The following is a 15,758-nucleotide window of genomic DNA, read 5'->3' as shown; positions in this document are numbered from 1 at the left end:
GGGGGACTAACATTCTAAAACGTGAAAGGCAAGACAATCAAGCTTCTAGTGGAAAACATGAGACTATTTTCATAAACTTAGGATAGAAAAGGCTTTCTTAAAAAAAGTCATCGGAATATTGAATATTCATTGGAAGGACTGATACTGCAGCTGAAGCTCCAATACTTTAGCCACCTGATGTGAAGAGCCAACTCACTGGAAAAGACCCTGATGCTGGGAAAGATTGAGGGCAGGAAGAGAAGGGAGCAATAGAGGATGAGAGAGTTGGATGGCATCATCAACTAAATGGACATGAGTCTGAGCAAACTCTGGAAGATAGTGAACCCCCTGGTGTTCATGGGGTCGAAAAGAGTTGGACACAACTGAGCAACTACAAAGTCAAAGATTAAACATACAAACACACTTCAATTTATCTATCAATCAGATCAAATGGAAGATACATAAGCTCAACCACAAACAAAACAAAGAGTCAAAACAGTACCAACTGGGGTTTGAATAGGGAAATGTGGGCTCTAGTCACCTGTAACCTTGAACAAGTTACATGGCTTCTTTTGGTCTCAGTTTGCTCATTTATAAAAGCCAAAGTCAGACCACGATCCAAACAAGGTCTTTTGCCCAAAGTGTACTACTACTGATCTAAAGTGACTGTAAACCACTGTTTCTCAAATGAGCTAAGTAGGTGGACAGATTTCTAGTGCTGATACTTAAAAGGATGAAGAAAAAGGGAAAATGATATTTCCTAGCCCTCTGAGAACTGCAGAGTAGAAATAACTAAACATGCTGACAGTGTTTAAGGTCCACCTTGATAGAAAAAAAGGTGTATTCCAAATCTCCTGAATGTAACTAAATGTGCACTTTCTAGGGCACATTGACCTTGCTGGGAATTTGCTTGGTCATAATATTTCTTTAAGAAAACTGATAAAAGTAGAAAGAGCCTGGGAACATCAGTAGGATAGCAATTAAAGGATTTAAGGATATCTGTCCATATATCCCTGACAAGTAAAATTCCATCATCATAGACAGGGATAAATTGTCGCTACTTGTCTGGGTGGCTGGGGGAATAAGAAAATTAAGAACAGGAAATTCCAGTAGGATTTTTGATAACCACCAGTCAAGTCATTTCTGTACCATTTTTCCTGACACTACCAAAACACTATACTTGATATTTCATTAGCTTCTCAAAATGACATTTTATGATGAAGCTCAGACCTGACAGTCACATCCTTATTAAAAGTCACAACTAGTTATGTTTAAATGATAATCAACAACAAAGTTTAAATTAAAATACATTATATAAAAATTAAAATAAATCTAGATCAGGACCCATGGATAGGATTCAAGGATGTCTGAACCTCTTGAAATCATGTAGAAAAGGTATATACGTGTACATGTCCAGGGGCACTATCTCATGACATACAAAATATTTTCAGTGAGATCCATGAACAAAAAAGGTTATGAAGCTTTCAGTCATATGACCCCTCCAGACTCAAAGCCCACACAAATTTAGTGATATCTCAGCTAAAGCAAATAACTGAGCCACTTATTAAAAAGGAGAACTTTGCCTCCTTCTGACTGATGGCATTTTTTCTTAATCCGAGTTTAATAAAAGTCAGTCTCACTTTAAAATAAAAAATACTTTAACTTAATGGCCTCAATTAAGCAGTTAAAAATTCAGTTCAATAGAGCCTTTCAATTTCAAAACTCAAATGTTAACTACAATATATTCTATTTCTCAATACGAAAGAGAATTTTTCTTGTTTACTCTTTTATACCAGGAATCACTCTTTCTAGATTCTGGGCACATTTTCATATCAACTGAAAATAATATCTCATTCTTTCTAACTGGTTTACATAATTAATTAGAATTGTTAGTCCAAATTCATCAATCCTTCAGTTTTCAAAAAAAGCTACTAATCAAATCCTAATCTGGCCAAAGTTTGGTGACTGATTCCTATTCCTACTTCATAAGCGCATACTGAAAAAACACACACACACACACATAAAACATACTAATAAGAACTATAATTTACTACCAACTACTCATAAGAAATTATAGCTCTGCTGACTGGCAAGTAATTTGCAAAAGCAGATCAGTTTAGCTGCACAAAATGAGTATCTACCTGCACGTACTGGCACTAATCAGGGCGTGAAATTAAACTTTTTATTTGGAAGGAAATAACTGCTTCAAGGCTGTGATTTAGTCTGGGAAGCAAATATTAAGGTCATCCTTTTATTAAGCTGACGTTTATAGTATTTCTAATAGGGGAAGAAAGGGAGGAGGACCATCTGGCCAAATTCTGTAGACGCAACATTATCTCGATGACATAACGAATGTGCCACTTGCTTTACTAATTGCACAGACTTAACAGGACCACATTGATGAAATGTATGGAGGGATCACTTGAGTCCTGAAAGCAAAAAATGACCACTATGGACATCTCATTCAGTCAGAACTAAGGAATCAGTGTTCCATCAAGTGAAGTGAAGAAAATTCCTACAAACATAAATGCCACAGTAAGTTTTAAAACAGCCTAAAGCCATTTTCATTACAACACAATTTTGGATAAGTCAGATTAATGAGATCCTATGCAGTAAGTTAGGCAATTCCCACAATTTTTCCAACATTAACCAAAATCAACTAATATAAACTTCAAATAATTCCACTATTCTATATCCACACTACTCTCATGTCTACCAGAGAAAGCAAACAAGTGGGGGGGAAGCCCAAATAATTACAAGCAAATTGCCGAGAAAGGCCTAAAGAAGCCACAGTTAGTCTCAACGTGTGATTCCAGAACCAGAGGCATCCTCTGAAACTAGTGAGAAATGCAGATTTTCAGGCTCCACACCAGACCTACGGAATGGAAAATACAAGCCCTCCAAGAACTTCTGATACAGCTTTCATACCACAAGCCTTTAAAAACTAAACTGGGAAGACAGAGGGATTGGGTAGAGAGGGAGGTGGGAGGGGGGATCGGGATGGGGAATACATGTAAATCCATGGCTGATTCATGTCAATGTATGACAAAACCCACTACAATACTGTAAAGTAATTAGCCTCCAACTAACAAAAATAAATGAAAAAAAACAAACAAAACTAAACCCAATTATTTAAGCAGCTTTGGCAATGTTTTCCACTAAAGATAAAAATTACAAAGTATATAACCTATAAATTAGAATGTTAAAAGTATGTTTTAATTAGTCTAGGTTCAAAAGCAAAAATAAAATGACAAAGTTTACCCAACATCTTCTCAAAATAGGAAACAGTCACCATTTCAAACTCAAGAAGAAAAAAAAAAACCACTTAGAACTGCCTAAAAATAAACGGGCAGATTTTAAAACTTCTACAGAACAATCATCATCAGTAGATGCCATAACTACTGGGGGGAACAATGTTGGAAAAGCAAGTTATTTACACAATCTCCAAGTTTTGCTCCACTGGGCATTTATTAATTTCAAATACACCATTACAATGGAGAAATCTGGTGATTTCATAATAAAATGATCAAACAGCAACACCAATAAAGGAACAAAATGACATCATGTACTTTCTGATGTAATGCAATGAGAAAGAAACCACAACATGTATTTCCTGCCAAATTTTTTAACCTGAATCTAATCATGGATAACAATCAGACAAATCCAAATGAGAAACATTCTGTAAAAATAGCCTGGACTCTCCCAAAATGTCAATTTCAAGAATAAAAAGACAACTATCCTCCAATTTAAAAAAAAGTTAAAATTTTTGAAAAAGAATAAAGAGACTAGGAAACTATTGTAAATTAAGAGACAAGCGATGTAACTATATGTAACATGTGACTGGATCATGGATTTTAAAAAACGAGGCTATAAAAGAGAACACTGTTGAGACAGCTGGGGAAATCTGAACATAAACTATATACTGACGGTAAAAGCAGAAGGGGGTGACAGAAGATGAGATGGTTGGATGGCATCACTGACTCAATGGACATGAGTTTGAGTAAGCTGCAGGAGATAGTGAAGGACAGGGAAGTCTAGCGTGCTGGAGTTCATGGGGTTACAAAGGGTCAGACACCACTTAGTGAAGGAACAACAACAAATAAATTGAATGATAAAACGTTAAACTGTTAAATCACCTCAGTAGGGTCTTGCATTGTGGTTATGAAAGACAAATACTGTGTTCTCAAGAAATACAAGCATAGTAGAGATGAAATATTATGATGATGTCTATATATAGACAAGTAGAGCTATACAGAGAAGCAAAAAATTTGGCAAACGTTAACACTTGGTCAATCAAGGTGAGGGGTATATGGAGGATCATTACGCTTTTCTCAATTTTTCTATGGATTTGAAAAAGGATTGATACCACTCATTCTCCTCTTCAAAGCCATATTTCTCCAACTGTATGCTCTTAGTTCAGTTCAGTTGCTCAGTCGTGTCTGAGTCTGCGACCCCATGGAATGTAGCACGCCAGGCTTCCCTTCCATCACCAACTCCCGGAATTGACTAAAACTCACGTCCACTGAGTCGGTGATGCCACACAACAATCTCATCCTCTGTCCTCCCCTTCTCCTCCCGCCTTCAATCTTTCCAAGCATCAGGGTCTTTTCCAATGAGTCAGTTCTTCACATCAGGTGGCCAAAGTATTGGAGTTTCAGCTTCAGCATCAGTCCTTCCAATGAATATTCAGGACTGATTTGCTTTAGGATTGACTGGTTCGATCTCCATGCTGTCCAAGGGACTCTTAGGAGTCTTGTCAAACACCACAGTTCAAAAGCATCAATTCTTCAGTGCTCAGCTTTCTTTACAGTCCAACTCTCACCTCCATACATGACTACTGGAAAAACCATAGCTTTGACTAGAGGGACCTTTGTTGGCAAAGTAATGTCTCTGCTTGTTAATATGCTATCTAGGTTGGTCATAGCTTTTCTTCTAAGGAGCAAGAGTCTTTTAACTTCATGGTTGCAGTCACCATCTGCAGTGATTTTGGAGCCCCAGGAAATAGAGACTGTCACTCTTTACGTCTTTTCCCTATCTATTTGCCATGAAGTGATGCGACCACATGCCACGATCTTAGTTTTCTGAATGGTGAGTTTTAAGCCAACTTTTTCACTCTCCTCTTTCACTTTCATCAAGAGCCTCTTTAGTTCTTCTTCGCTTTCTGCCATAATGGTGGTGTCATCTGCCTATCTGAGGTTATTGATATTCCTCCCAGCAATCTTGATTCCAGCTTGTGCTTCATCCAGTCTGGCATTTCTCATGATGTACTCTGCATATAGGTTAAATAAGCAAGGTGATAATATACAGCCTTGATGTACTCCTTTCCCAATTTAGAACCAGTCTGTTGTTCCATGTCCAGTTCTAACTGTTGCTTCCTGACCTGCATACAGATTTCTCAGGAGGAAGGTCAAGTTGTCTGGTATTCCCATCTCTTAAGAATTTTCCACAGTTTGTGGTGATCCACACAGTCAAAGGCTTTGGCATAGTCAATAAAGCAGAAGTCTATGTTTTTCTGGAACTCTCTCGCTTTTTCAATGATCCAGTGGATGTTGGCAACTTGATCTCTGGTTCTTCTGTCTTTTCTAAAACCAGCTTGAACATCTGGAAGTTCACAGTTCACGTACTGTTGAAGCCTGGCTTAGAGAATTTTGAGCATTACTATGCTAGTGTGTGAGATGAGTGAAATTGTGTAGTAGTTTGAGCATTCTTTGGCACTGCCTTTCTTTGGGATTGGAATGAAAACTAATCTTTTCCAGTCCTGTGGCCACTGCTGAGTTTTCCAAATTTGCTGGCATATTGAGTGCAGTACTTTCACAGCATCGTCTTTTAGGATCTGAAATAGCTCAACTGGAATTCCATCACCTCCACCAGCTTTGTTCGTAGTGATGTTTCTTAGGCCCACCTGACTTGGCACTGGGATGTCTGGCTCTAGGTGAGTGACCACCATCCTGATTATCTGGGTTTCATGAAGATCTTTTTTGTATAGTTCTTCTGTGTATTCTTGCCACTTCTTCTTAATATTATCTGCTTCAGTTAGGTCCATATCATTTCTGTCCTTTATTGAGCCCATCGTTTCATGAAATGTTCCCTTGGTATTACTAATATTCTTGAAGAGATCTCTAGTCTTTGCCATACTATTGTTTTCCTCTATTTCTTTGCATTGATTACTGAGGAAGGCTTTCTTATTTCTCCATGCTATTCCTTGGAACTCTGCATTCAAATGGGTTTATCGTTCCTTTTCTCCTTTGCTTTTTGCTTTTCTTCTTTTCATAGCTATTTGTAAGGTTTCCTCAGACAGCTATTTTGCCTTTTTGCACTTCTTTTTCTTGGGGATGGTCTTGATTCCTGTCTCCTGTACAATGTCACAAACCTCTGTCCATAGTTCTTCAGGCACTCTATCAGATCTATTCCCTTGAATCTATTTCTGTATAATCGTAAGAGATCTGATTTATGTCATACCTGAAAGGTCTACTGGTCTCCCCTACTTTCTTCAATTTAAGTCTGAATTTGGCAATAAGGAGTTCATGATCTGAGCCACTGTCAGCTCCTGTTCTTATTTTTGCTGACTGTACAGAGCTTCTCCATTTTCGGCTACAAAGAATATAATCAATCTGATTTTGGTATTGACCATCTGGTGATGTCCATGTGTAGTCTTCTCTTGTGTTGTTGGAAGAGGGTGTTTGCTATAACCAGTGCATTCTCTTGGCAAAACTCTATTAGCCTTTGCCCTGCTTCATTCTGTACTCCAAGGCCAAATTTGCCTGTTACTCCAGGTATTTCTTGACTTCCTACTTTCAGGAAAAGGACATCTTTTTTGGGTATTAGTTCTAGAAGCCCTTGTAGGTCTTCATAGAACCATTCAACTTCAGCTTCTTCAGCATTACTGGTCGGGACACAGACTTGGATTACTGAGGTATTGAATGGTTTGCCTTGGATTGGATGTCACCATGAAGGGATTTAGTGCTTCTCTAGATATGAGGAGATGCAAGGATTGAGATCATAAAATCTGTTTCTAAAAACATCCAACTATCTAAAGACCTGTCCCACCAGATTCCCTGCAGCAGAGTGCCTCACTCCACCCTGAACTCCCTCAGGGATTGTTGAAGGTCAACAGTTATAGCAGCATGGGGTTCAATGTCATAGAATGTGAAAGTCACTCAGTCGTGTCTGACTCTGCGACCCCACGTACTACACAGTCCATGGAATTCTCCAGGCCAGAATACTGGAGTGGGTTGCCATTTCCTTCTCCAGGGGATCTTCCCAACCCAGGGACTGAACCCAGGTCTCCTGTATTGCAGGTGAATTCTTTTAACAACTGAGCTATAAGGGACGGGTGCATCTCCATAGAGGCAGATGGCAAACGCCTTTGTTGTTCAGTCATTGGCAATGCTCTTCAGTTCAGTTCAGTTCAGTCGCTCAGTCGTGTCCGACTCTTTGCGACCCCATGAATTGCAGCACGCCAGGCCTCCCCGTCCATCACCAACTCCCGGAGTTTACTCAAACTCATGCCCATCGAGTTGGTGATGCCATCCAGCCATCTCATCCTCTGTCGTCCCCTTCTCCTCCTGCCCCCAATCCCTCCAAGCATCAGGGTCTTTTCCAATGAGTCAACTCTTCGCATGAAGTGGCCCAAGTATTGAAGTTTCAGCTTCAGCATCAGTCCTTCCAATGAACATCCAGGACTGATCTCCTTCAGGATGGACTGGTTGGATCTCCTGCAGTCCAAGGGACTCTCAAGAGTCTTTTCCAACACCACAGTTCAAAAGCATCAATTTTTCGGCGCTCAGCTTTCTTCACAGTCCAACTCTCACATCCATGCATGACTACTGGAAAAACCATAGCCTTGACCAGACGGACCTTTGTTGGCAAAGTAATGTCTCTGCTTTTTAATATGCTATCTAAGTTGGTCATAACTTTCCTTCCAAGGAGTAAGCGTCTTTTAATTTCATGGCTGCAGTCACCATCTGCAGTGATTTTGGAGCCCCCTAAAATAAAGTCTGACACTGTTTCCACTGTTTCCCCATCTATTTCCCATTTAAGTGATGGGATCATATGCCATGATCTTAGTTTTCTGAATGTTGAGCTTTAAGCCAACTTTTTCACTCTCCTCTTTCACTTTCATCAAGAGGCTTTTTAGTTCCTCTTCAGTTTCTGCCATAAGGGTGGTGTCATCTGCATATCTGAGGTTATTGATATTTCTCCCGGCAATCTTAATTCCAGCTTGTACTTCTTCCAGCCCAGCATTTTTTTTGTAGTTGACAATACTTAAGTGGTTTGCCATTCCCTTCTCCAGTAGACCACATTTTGTCAGAACTCTCCACCATGACCCATCCATCTTGGGTGGCCCTACACAGCATGGCTCATAGTTTCATTGAGTTAGGCAAGGCTGTAGTCCATGTGATCAGTTTGATTAGTTTTCTGTGATTGTGGTTTTCATTCTGACTGCCCTCTGATGGAGAAGCATAAGAGGCTTATGGAAGCTTCCTGACCGGTAAGACTGACTAAGGAGGAAATTGGGTCTTGTTCTGATGGGCAGGGCCATGCTCAGTAAATCTCTAATCCAATTTTCTGTTGATGGGTGGGGCTGTGTTCCCTCCCTGTTATTTGACCTGAGGCCAAACTATGGTGGAGGTAATGAATATAATGGTGACCTCCTTCAAAAGGTCCCATGCAGAAAAAAAAAGGTCCCATTACAGCATACTAACACATGTATATGGAATTTAGAAAGATGGTAACGATAACCCTATATGCAAAACAGAAAAAGAGACACAGAAATACAAAACAGACTTTTGAACCCTGTGGGAGAATGTGAGGGTGGGATATTTCAAAAGAACAGCATGTATATTATCTATGGTGAAACAGATCACCAGCCCAGGTGGGATGCATGAGACAAGTGCTCGGGCCTGGTGCACTGGGAAGACCCAGAGGAATCGGGTGGAGAGGGAGGTGGGAGCGGGGATCGGGATGGGGAATATGTGTAAATCCATGGCTGATTCATATCAATGTATGACAAAACCCACTGAAATGTTGTGAAGTAATTAGCCTCCAACTAATAAAAAAAAAAAAAAAGGTCCCATGCAGAAAAAGAAAGGTCCCATGCATGCACTGCTACACTCAGTGCCCCCAACCTGCAGCAGGCCACCAACCCATGCTTCCGCCAGAGACTTCTGGACACTCATGGACAAGTCTGGGTCAGTCTCTTGTGGTGTCATTGCTCCTTTCTCCTAGGTCGTGGTACACACAAGGTTTTGTTTGTATGCTTTCAATGAAGTAATTTAATATCAAAGCAGGGATAATAACAATACATACTTAATCATGTGAGAGGATCAAATGAGTTAATGTATGTTAATGTTCAGTGCCTAGAACTCTACATTGTACATACTGAGCTCTAAGTGTTTTCTGCCATTGTTGTTATTTTACTATTACTATTAATACTACTACCAGAACTCAAGGTTAGAGAGATTAAGAAAGGTAGCTTGAATGTTCACAGTCTTATATATAACTTACAAAATATTTTCACTGTGTGTAATTTTACCTAGTCCTCACTACAGCTTTTTGAAGTAGGAAGACAATTATTATCACTGATTTCCAGATGAGGAAAATGAGACTCAGAGAGGTTAAGTAACTTGCCCAAATTTTTTCTGACTTCTAGAAAGTAGTGCAAGTGAGATGAGAACTAGGTCTTGTTTTAACTATTGCACAATATAAAATTTACATCCCTATCTTAACTGATTAGAATGTATTTCAAAGAAAGCAGACAAAGAAGACAGGTAGAACTCCTGTATTATCAGTTAGAAACAAAAGAAGTTCTTACTAGTCCATTCAGCAAAACAGATGTCACTTTGCAGAGCTTTCCTTAAATACCCTTGAAAACAAGGATCAAAAAATATGAACTCTTATAAAAAGAGATTTATTGTATTTTTATAGCTTATTACATACCTTGTAACAATCATTTTGTTAAATGTGAATGTCAGTTTTATCTTCGGTCCCTTTTTTCCTGGCTATTTACAAGCTTTGTAAGAATCGTTCCTTAATTAAGTCTAAACATAGTTTTATATAAATGGATTCCTGGAAATAAAACGTTCAGACTTAAGAAATGATTGTTACAGAGACTGTAACAGGCCGTAAAAAAAGAATGCCACTTTAAACAAAGATTTCTCATTTTAATTAAAAAGATAATCATCAGAACATTCCTACACTTAACAGAACCATTTAAAGAAGCTTCTTTGGAAAAAAAACAATATGTAGTATCTTATGCAGGCTTCCATATACAATTTGTAATATACTTAAATCAAAGTCTCAGTTGATCCTATTGTATGAATTCTTATTCATACCTACACTTTAAAGATACATTGAAAGAGAATGAGTTCCAAATGAGATAAATATCAATTTCTAATTCTTTTTAGCATGAATGCTTTCAAAAGATGATGAGTATTTTTCCATAAAATATTGGTAAAACACATTTAAGAATACTTAAGAAAAAATTCTTAACATGACCACATACAAACACATCAAAGATCACACAATTTATTGATGCAGCTGGTATGAGTCAAGTAGAGGGAGATATCCAGAAGACTATGGTATAATCAAAGATGATACATACCTGCATAAAAGGAGTTTCTATTCTCAAATTCTGATAAAAAATGAAACAATCATTCTTGTTTTCAAAATGTCACACCTGAACATGACTGGAGGGTATGAAAAACCTTTAGAAGCATGATTTGATAAGGCAAGATTCTTTTCAATTAATTCATTTGACTAACTTTTATACTGTCTGTTTCTAACCTAAATCACGTAAAATTTGTAAAGTTGAGCAAGATTCCAGGAGACAATGAAGTAGATCTTCTAAGCTGTCACTATAATTAACTGCAATCTCAAAAACAGATGTATCAATGTCCCTCTACTTAAGTCATCTTTTCTCAGTTACGCTCAACACTAAACCTGAGTCACTACTTGACTATTTTTGCAGCATATATTACTGGAAACTGCTTGTAAGTGGACTACATTTTCCTAGGAAAACAAGTTCTAATCAAGAGGCTATTTCCTAACTGAGGACTTGGTATCAAAGTAAAGTACTGACTCACCTAATATCAAAACAAAGATTCAATAATTATAAACATATATGGTCATTAAAAAATAAAGAAATTACATTCCAGCTTCATAAAATGGGAGTGGCATGCCAATGATCAGTAAGTATGTGTTTAAAGTGTAAAGAAAGTAACTCTTCCACATTTACTCATAAACAAACTTGACCTTAAGCTAATAACTAACTAAAACACTAAACATTTAGGGACTTCCCTGGTGGTACTGTGGATGAGAATCTGCCTGCCAATGCAGGGGACATGGATTCAAGCCCTGGTCTGGGAAGATTCTACATGCCATGGAGCAACTCAGCATGGGCTCTATAGCTTACAAGTTGCAACTACTAAGCCCACATGTTGCAATTACTGAAGCCCGGGTACCTAGAACCTGTGCTCCACAACAAGATAGGCTACCACAATGAGAAGCCTGAGCAGCGCAATGAAGATTAGCTGCAACTAGAGAAAAGCCTAGGTGCAGCAACGAAGACCCAGTGTAACCAAAAATAATACATAAATAAAATTATTAAAACACTAAACATTTAACTAGCAATCATCTGGTTTGCTTCTTATAATACAAACTTCTGCTTGGGATGATTTATGAAGAAGGGAGAAAAAGTAGAAGGGGGCCAAACAAATACATTACTAAGGAAATGACCTCCTTTCCACTATCTAAATTATTTCCCTGAATAAGCAAGTTTTTCAAAATTATACCAAGAACAAGAGATCAGTAAATCTCTTTACTGATAATGATTGATAATGATCATGATCATCATGACTGTTTATCACTTACTTTGCTTTAGTTTTTAAAAGTATAGGGTAGAGACATATCTGGTGTTCCAGTAGCTAGACTCCACACTTTCACTGCAAGGGGCACAAGTTGGTTCCTGGTTGGGAACTAAGATCCTGCATGCCATAACTAAGACCTGCCACAGCCAAATAAATAAATATTAAAAAAAAAAAAAAAGAACTGAGGCATGTACTAAGGAAATGTAAATTAAAACCACAGTAAGATACTACTATATACCTGTTAGAATGGTTAAAACAAAAAATATCAACAATCCCAAATGCTGGCAAGGATGCAGAGCTAGAACTCTCATATACTGCTTGTGGTATTGTGAAATGGTACAGCCACACTCTGAAAAACAGCTTGGCAGTTTCTTACAAAGTTAAACAAACACTAACCATATGACCCAGCAATTCCTCTCCAAATTTACCCCAGACAATTTAAAATTCATGTTCAAAAAATTAACAGCAGCTCTATTTATAATAACCAAAACCTGGAAACAACCCAAATGTCCTTCAACAGATGGATAAACAAAATGTGATACAATCCATTCAATGAACTACTACTAAGCAATAAAAAGAAGTGAACTATTGACACATACAACAGCCTAGATGAATCATCAAAAAGGCATTATGCTGAGTAAAAGAGTCAGTACCAGAAGATTATATATTGTATGATTCCAATTAAATGGCATTCTCAAAAAAATAAAACTAAAATGAGGTAGAACAGATTACAGTTCCCAGAAATTAGGGAGATGGGGAGACAGTACAAGGGAGTTTTGGGGGAAATGATGGAGCTGTTGTATATCCTGACAGTACTGGTTATATGAATATGTATGAATCTATATGTGTTCAAATTCTGAGAACTGTACACTAAAAAAAAAAGTTAATTTTACTAAGTGTTAATTTTTTTAAAGAAAGAACTAAAACCAAAAATGTTCTTTGGTCATACACAGCAGACATGAATATATACATGTTTAAACAGTAAAATGAATGGGGTAGAATGTATAGTCAACAAACCTTGGGAGTTTGTGTGAATTATTATGTGTTAGAGTTTTGTGGTAAAAGTATCACCATATCCTGAAGCCCTAGAAAGTCCCTTCACATTTACCTCCTTTACTTGTATCCAATTATACATCTTCCTCTATTTTAAAGATGGCTGATGGTGCTTATAATCCAAGGGATGAAGATAAAAGGGCATTTTCAGACACAATTTCTCACTACCCAGCAAGCCTGTGGCTCTGTCCTCAGCCTGAGGACCCTGCTCAAAAGAATAACTCCAATCTATGTAACTGTACAAGAGACTAATCTTTCATCATAAATTTCCCTACCATTTAGTTATGTCTATTGCTTTAAGGAACACTTCAGTGATTTCTCAAATTTCTTCCTTCATTCCTTGACATTACCTCAAGATGTTACCTTAAGAACTATATAAAACAGTTGTTGAAGTAGTCTGTTGTCATTTATCTTCACATATGATAGGGTCATAGAATATTAACAATAAAAGTAATGTTAGAACGATCTACAACCAGTTTATTGTGATGTGATTTTAACATACTAGAATAGCCATGTTTGAGGATGTTGCTATTGTTCTTCTACTAGATATAACTCTTATAAATGGTATTATCTTGCTAATTTTTCTTCCCTTATGGGTCACCAACTACTCCAGCTGCAAACAGTACCCAGAAGTAAATTCTTTTTAGAAGCCAACTTATTACTAATCAATTAGAATTCAAAAAGATTTCAAGCCTCCACCATGAAGTTTGTCTCATTCTGCCTTTACTCTTTTTTTCCAGCTTTATTGAGATTTAACTGACATAATTGGAAAAGGTCAGTTTTCGTTCCAATCCCAAAGAAAGGCAATGCCAAAGAATGCTCAAACTACCACACAATTGCACTCATCTCACACGCTAGTGAAGTAATGCTCAAAATTCTCCAAGCCAGACTTCAACAGTACATGAACCATGAACTTCCAGATGTTCAAGCTGGATTTAGAAAAGGCAGAGGAACCAGAGATCAAGTTGACAACATCTGCTGGATTATCGAAAAAGCAAGAGAGTTCCAGAAAAACATCTACTTCTGCTTTATTAACTATGCCAAAGCTTTTGACTGTGTGGATCACCACAAACTGGAAAATTCTTAAAGAGATGGGAATACCAGACCACCCGACCTGCCTCTTGAGATATCTGTATGCAGGTCAGGAAACAACAGTTAGAACTGGACATGGAACAACAGACTGGTTCCAAATAGGAAAAGGAGTATGTCAAGGCTGTATATTGTCACCCTGCTTATTTAACCTATATGCAGAGTACATCATGAGAAACACTGGCCTGGATAAAGCACAAGCTGGAATCAAGACTGCTGGGAGGAATATCAATAACCTCAGATAGGCAGATGACACTACACTTATGGCAGAAAGCAAAGAAGAACTAAAGAGGTTCTTAATGAAAGTGAAAGAGAAGAGTGAAAAAGTTGGCTTAAAACTCAACATTCAGAAAACTAAGATCGTGGCATGTGGTCGCATCACTTCATGGCAAATAGATAGGGAAAAGATGCAAACAGTGACAGACTTTATTTTTGGGGGCGTCCAAAATCACTGCAGATGGTGACTGCAACCATGAAGTTAAAAGACGCTTGCTCCTTAGAAGAAAAGCTATGACCAACCTAGACAGCATATTAAAAAGCAGAGACATTACTTTGCCAACAAAGGTCCCTCTAGTCAAAGCTATGGTTTTTCCAGTAGTCATGTATGGATGTGAGAGTTGGACTATAAAGAAAGCTGAGCACAGAAGAATCAATACTTTTGAACCATGGTGTTGGAGACGACTCTTGAGAGTCCCTTGGACAGCAAGGAGTTCCAACCACTCAATCCTAAACGAAATCAGTCCTGAATATTCACTGGAAGGACTGATGCTGAATCTGAAACTCCAAAACTTTGGCCACCTGATGCAAAGAACTGACTCATTGGAAAAGACCCTGATGCTGGGAAAGATTGAAGGCAGAAGGGAATGACAGAGGATGAGATGGTTGGATGGCATCACCGACTCGATGGACATGAGTTTGAGCAAGCTTCAGGAGCTGGTTGATGGACAGGGAGGCCTGGCATGCTGCAGTCCATGGGGTCGCAAAGAGTCAGACACCACTGAGTGACTGAACTGAACTTAACCTATAGAATAATTACGACCTGCCTCCACACTTGAATCCAGATAGCTCAGCCTTCCTGTTATGTTCCCCACGTACAAGGCTTCACCTTTTACACTGGTTGTAGTCACAATATTTCCCCTACTGCCTCTGTGTTGATACACTGGACAGGACACAGTGGTCTAGACGTTTTGTCAAAATGTGATCAGAGAAATGTCTCTATCAGAAACACTGAGATGCCTGTTAAACATGAAGATTCCTGAGGCCTACAAAAGTGGATGGAAGAGGAGCTGAGAATCTGTACTACATATTAACATGCTCTCCAAATAATTCTTATGCTTAATAAAGTATAGTGCTACTACAGTGGGCTAATGAGTAGGCCAACTTCTTCAGTTCCTTGCTGGGTATTCCAGTTCTATTTTTAAGCCCAAGCTTGAAATGGGGGACTTGCTGCCTCTTTTCAGTACTCACTGATGCTGTCTGCCTATCTGGATCTCTCCAGACTATCTGCACCCAGATTCCTTGTCACTATTCTCACCCTCTGAAATTATATCCTGCCCTTATAAACTTCCCTGGATCCTCAGATCTGCTTCAATTGCCCACAGATACCATGTTCCATGTGCCTGGCTAAATTTCCTCTCCTCAGCTCCTAGCTATATCCAAGCGCTTGGCCCACCTCAACAAGTAAAGCTTCCGTAGCTCTGTGCCTCCTTATCTGGCTGACTTTGATTTAAAATGTTATTCTCAGTATAACACACAATGATTATGAACTTA

General features: G+C 38.4%; 1 protein-coding gene across 4 annotated transcripts in view; it reads right to left on the bottom strand.

Annotated features, from left to right (window-relative positions):
* Positions 1-15,758, bottom strand: part of BTRC (beta-transducin repeat containing E3 ubiquitin protein ligase) — a 172,069-nt gene that overhangs the window by 142,612 nt on the left and 13,699 nt on the right. The gene's annotated exons all lie outside the window — the stretch shown is intronic.

The sequence above is a fragment of the Dama dama genome, chromosome 15 (assembly GCF_033118175.1).
Source record: "Dama dama isolate Ldn47 chromosome 15, ASM3311817v1, whole genome shotgun sequence".
In the NCBI taxonomy this organism is placed as follows: Eukaryota; Metazoa; Chordata; class Mammalia; order Artiodactyla; family Cervidae; genus Dama; species Dama dama.
The sequence above is the reverse complement of the archived record's forward strand: the minus strand, read 5'-3'. Positions and strand labels throughout refer to the sequence as shown.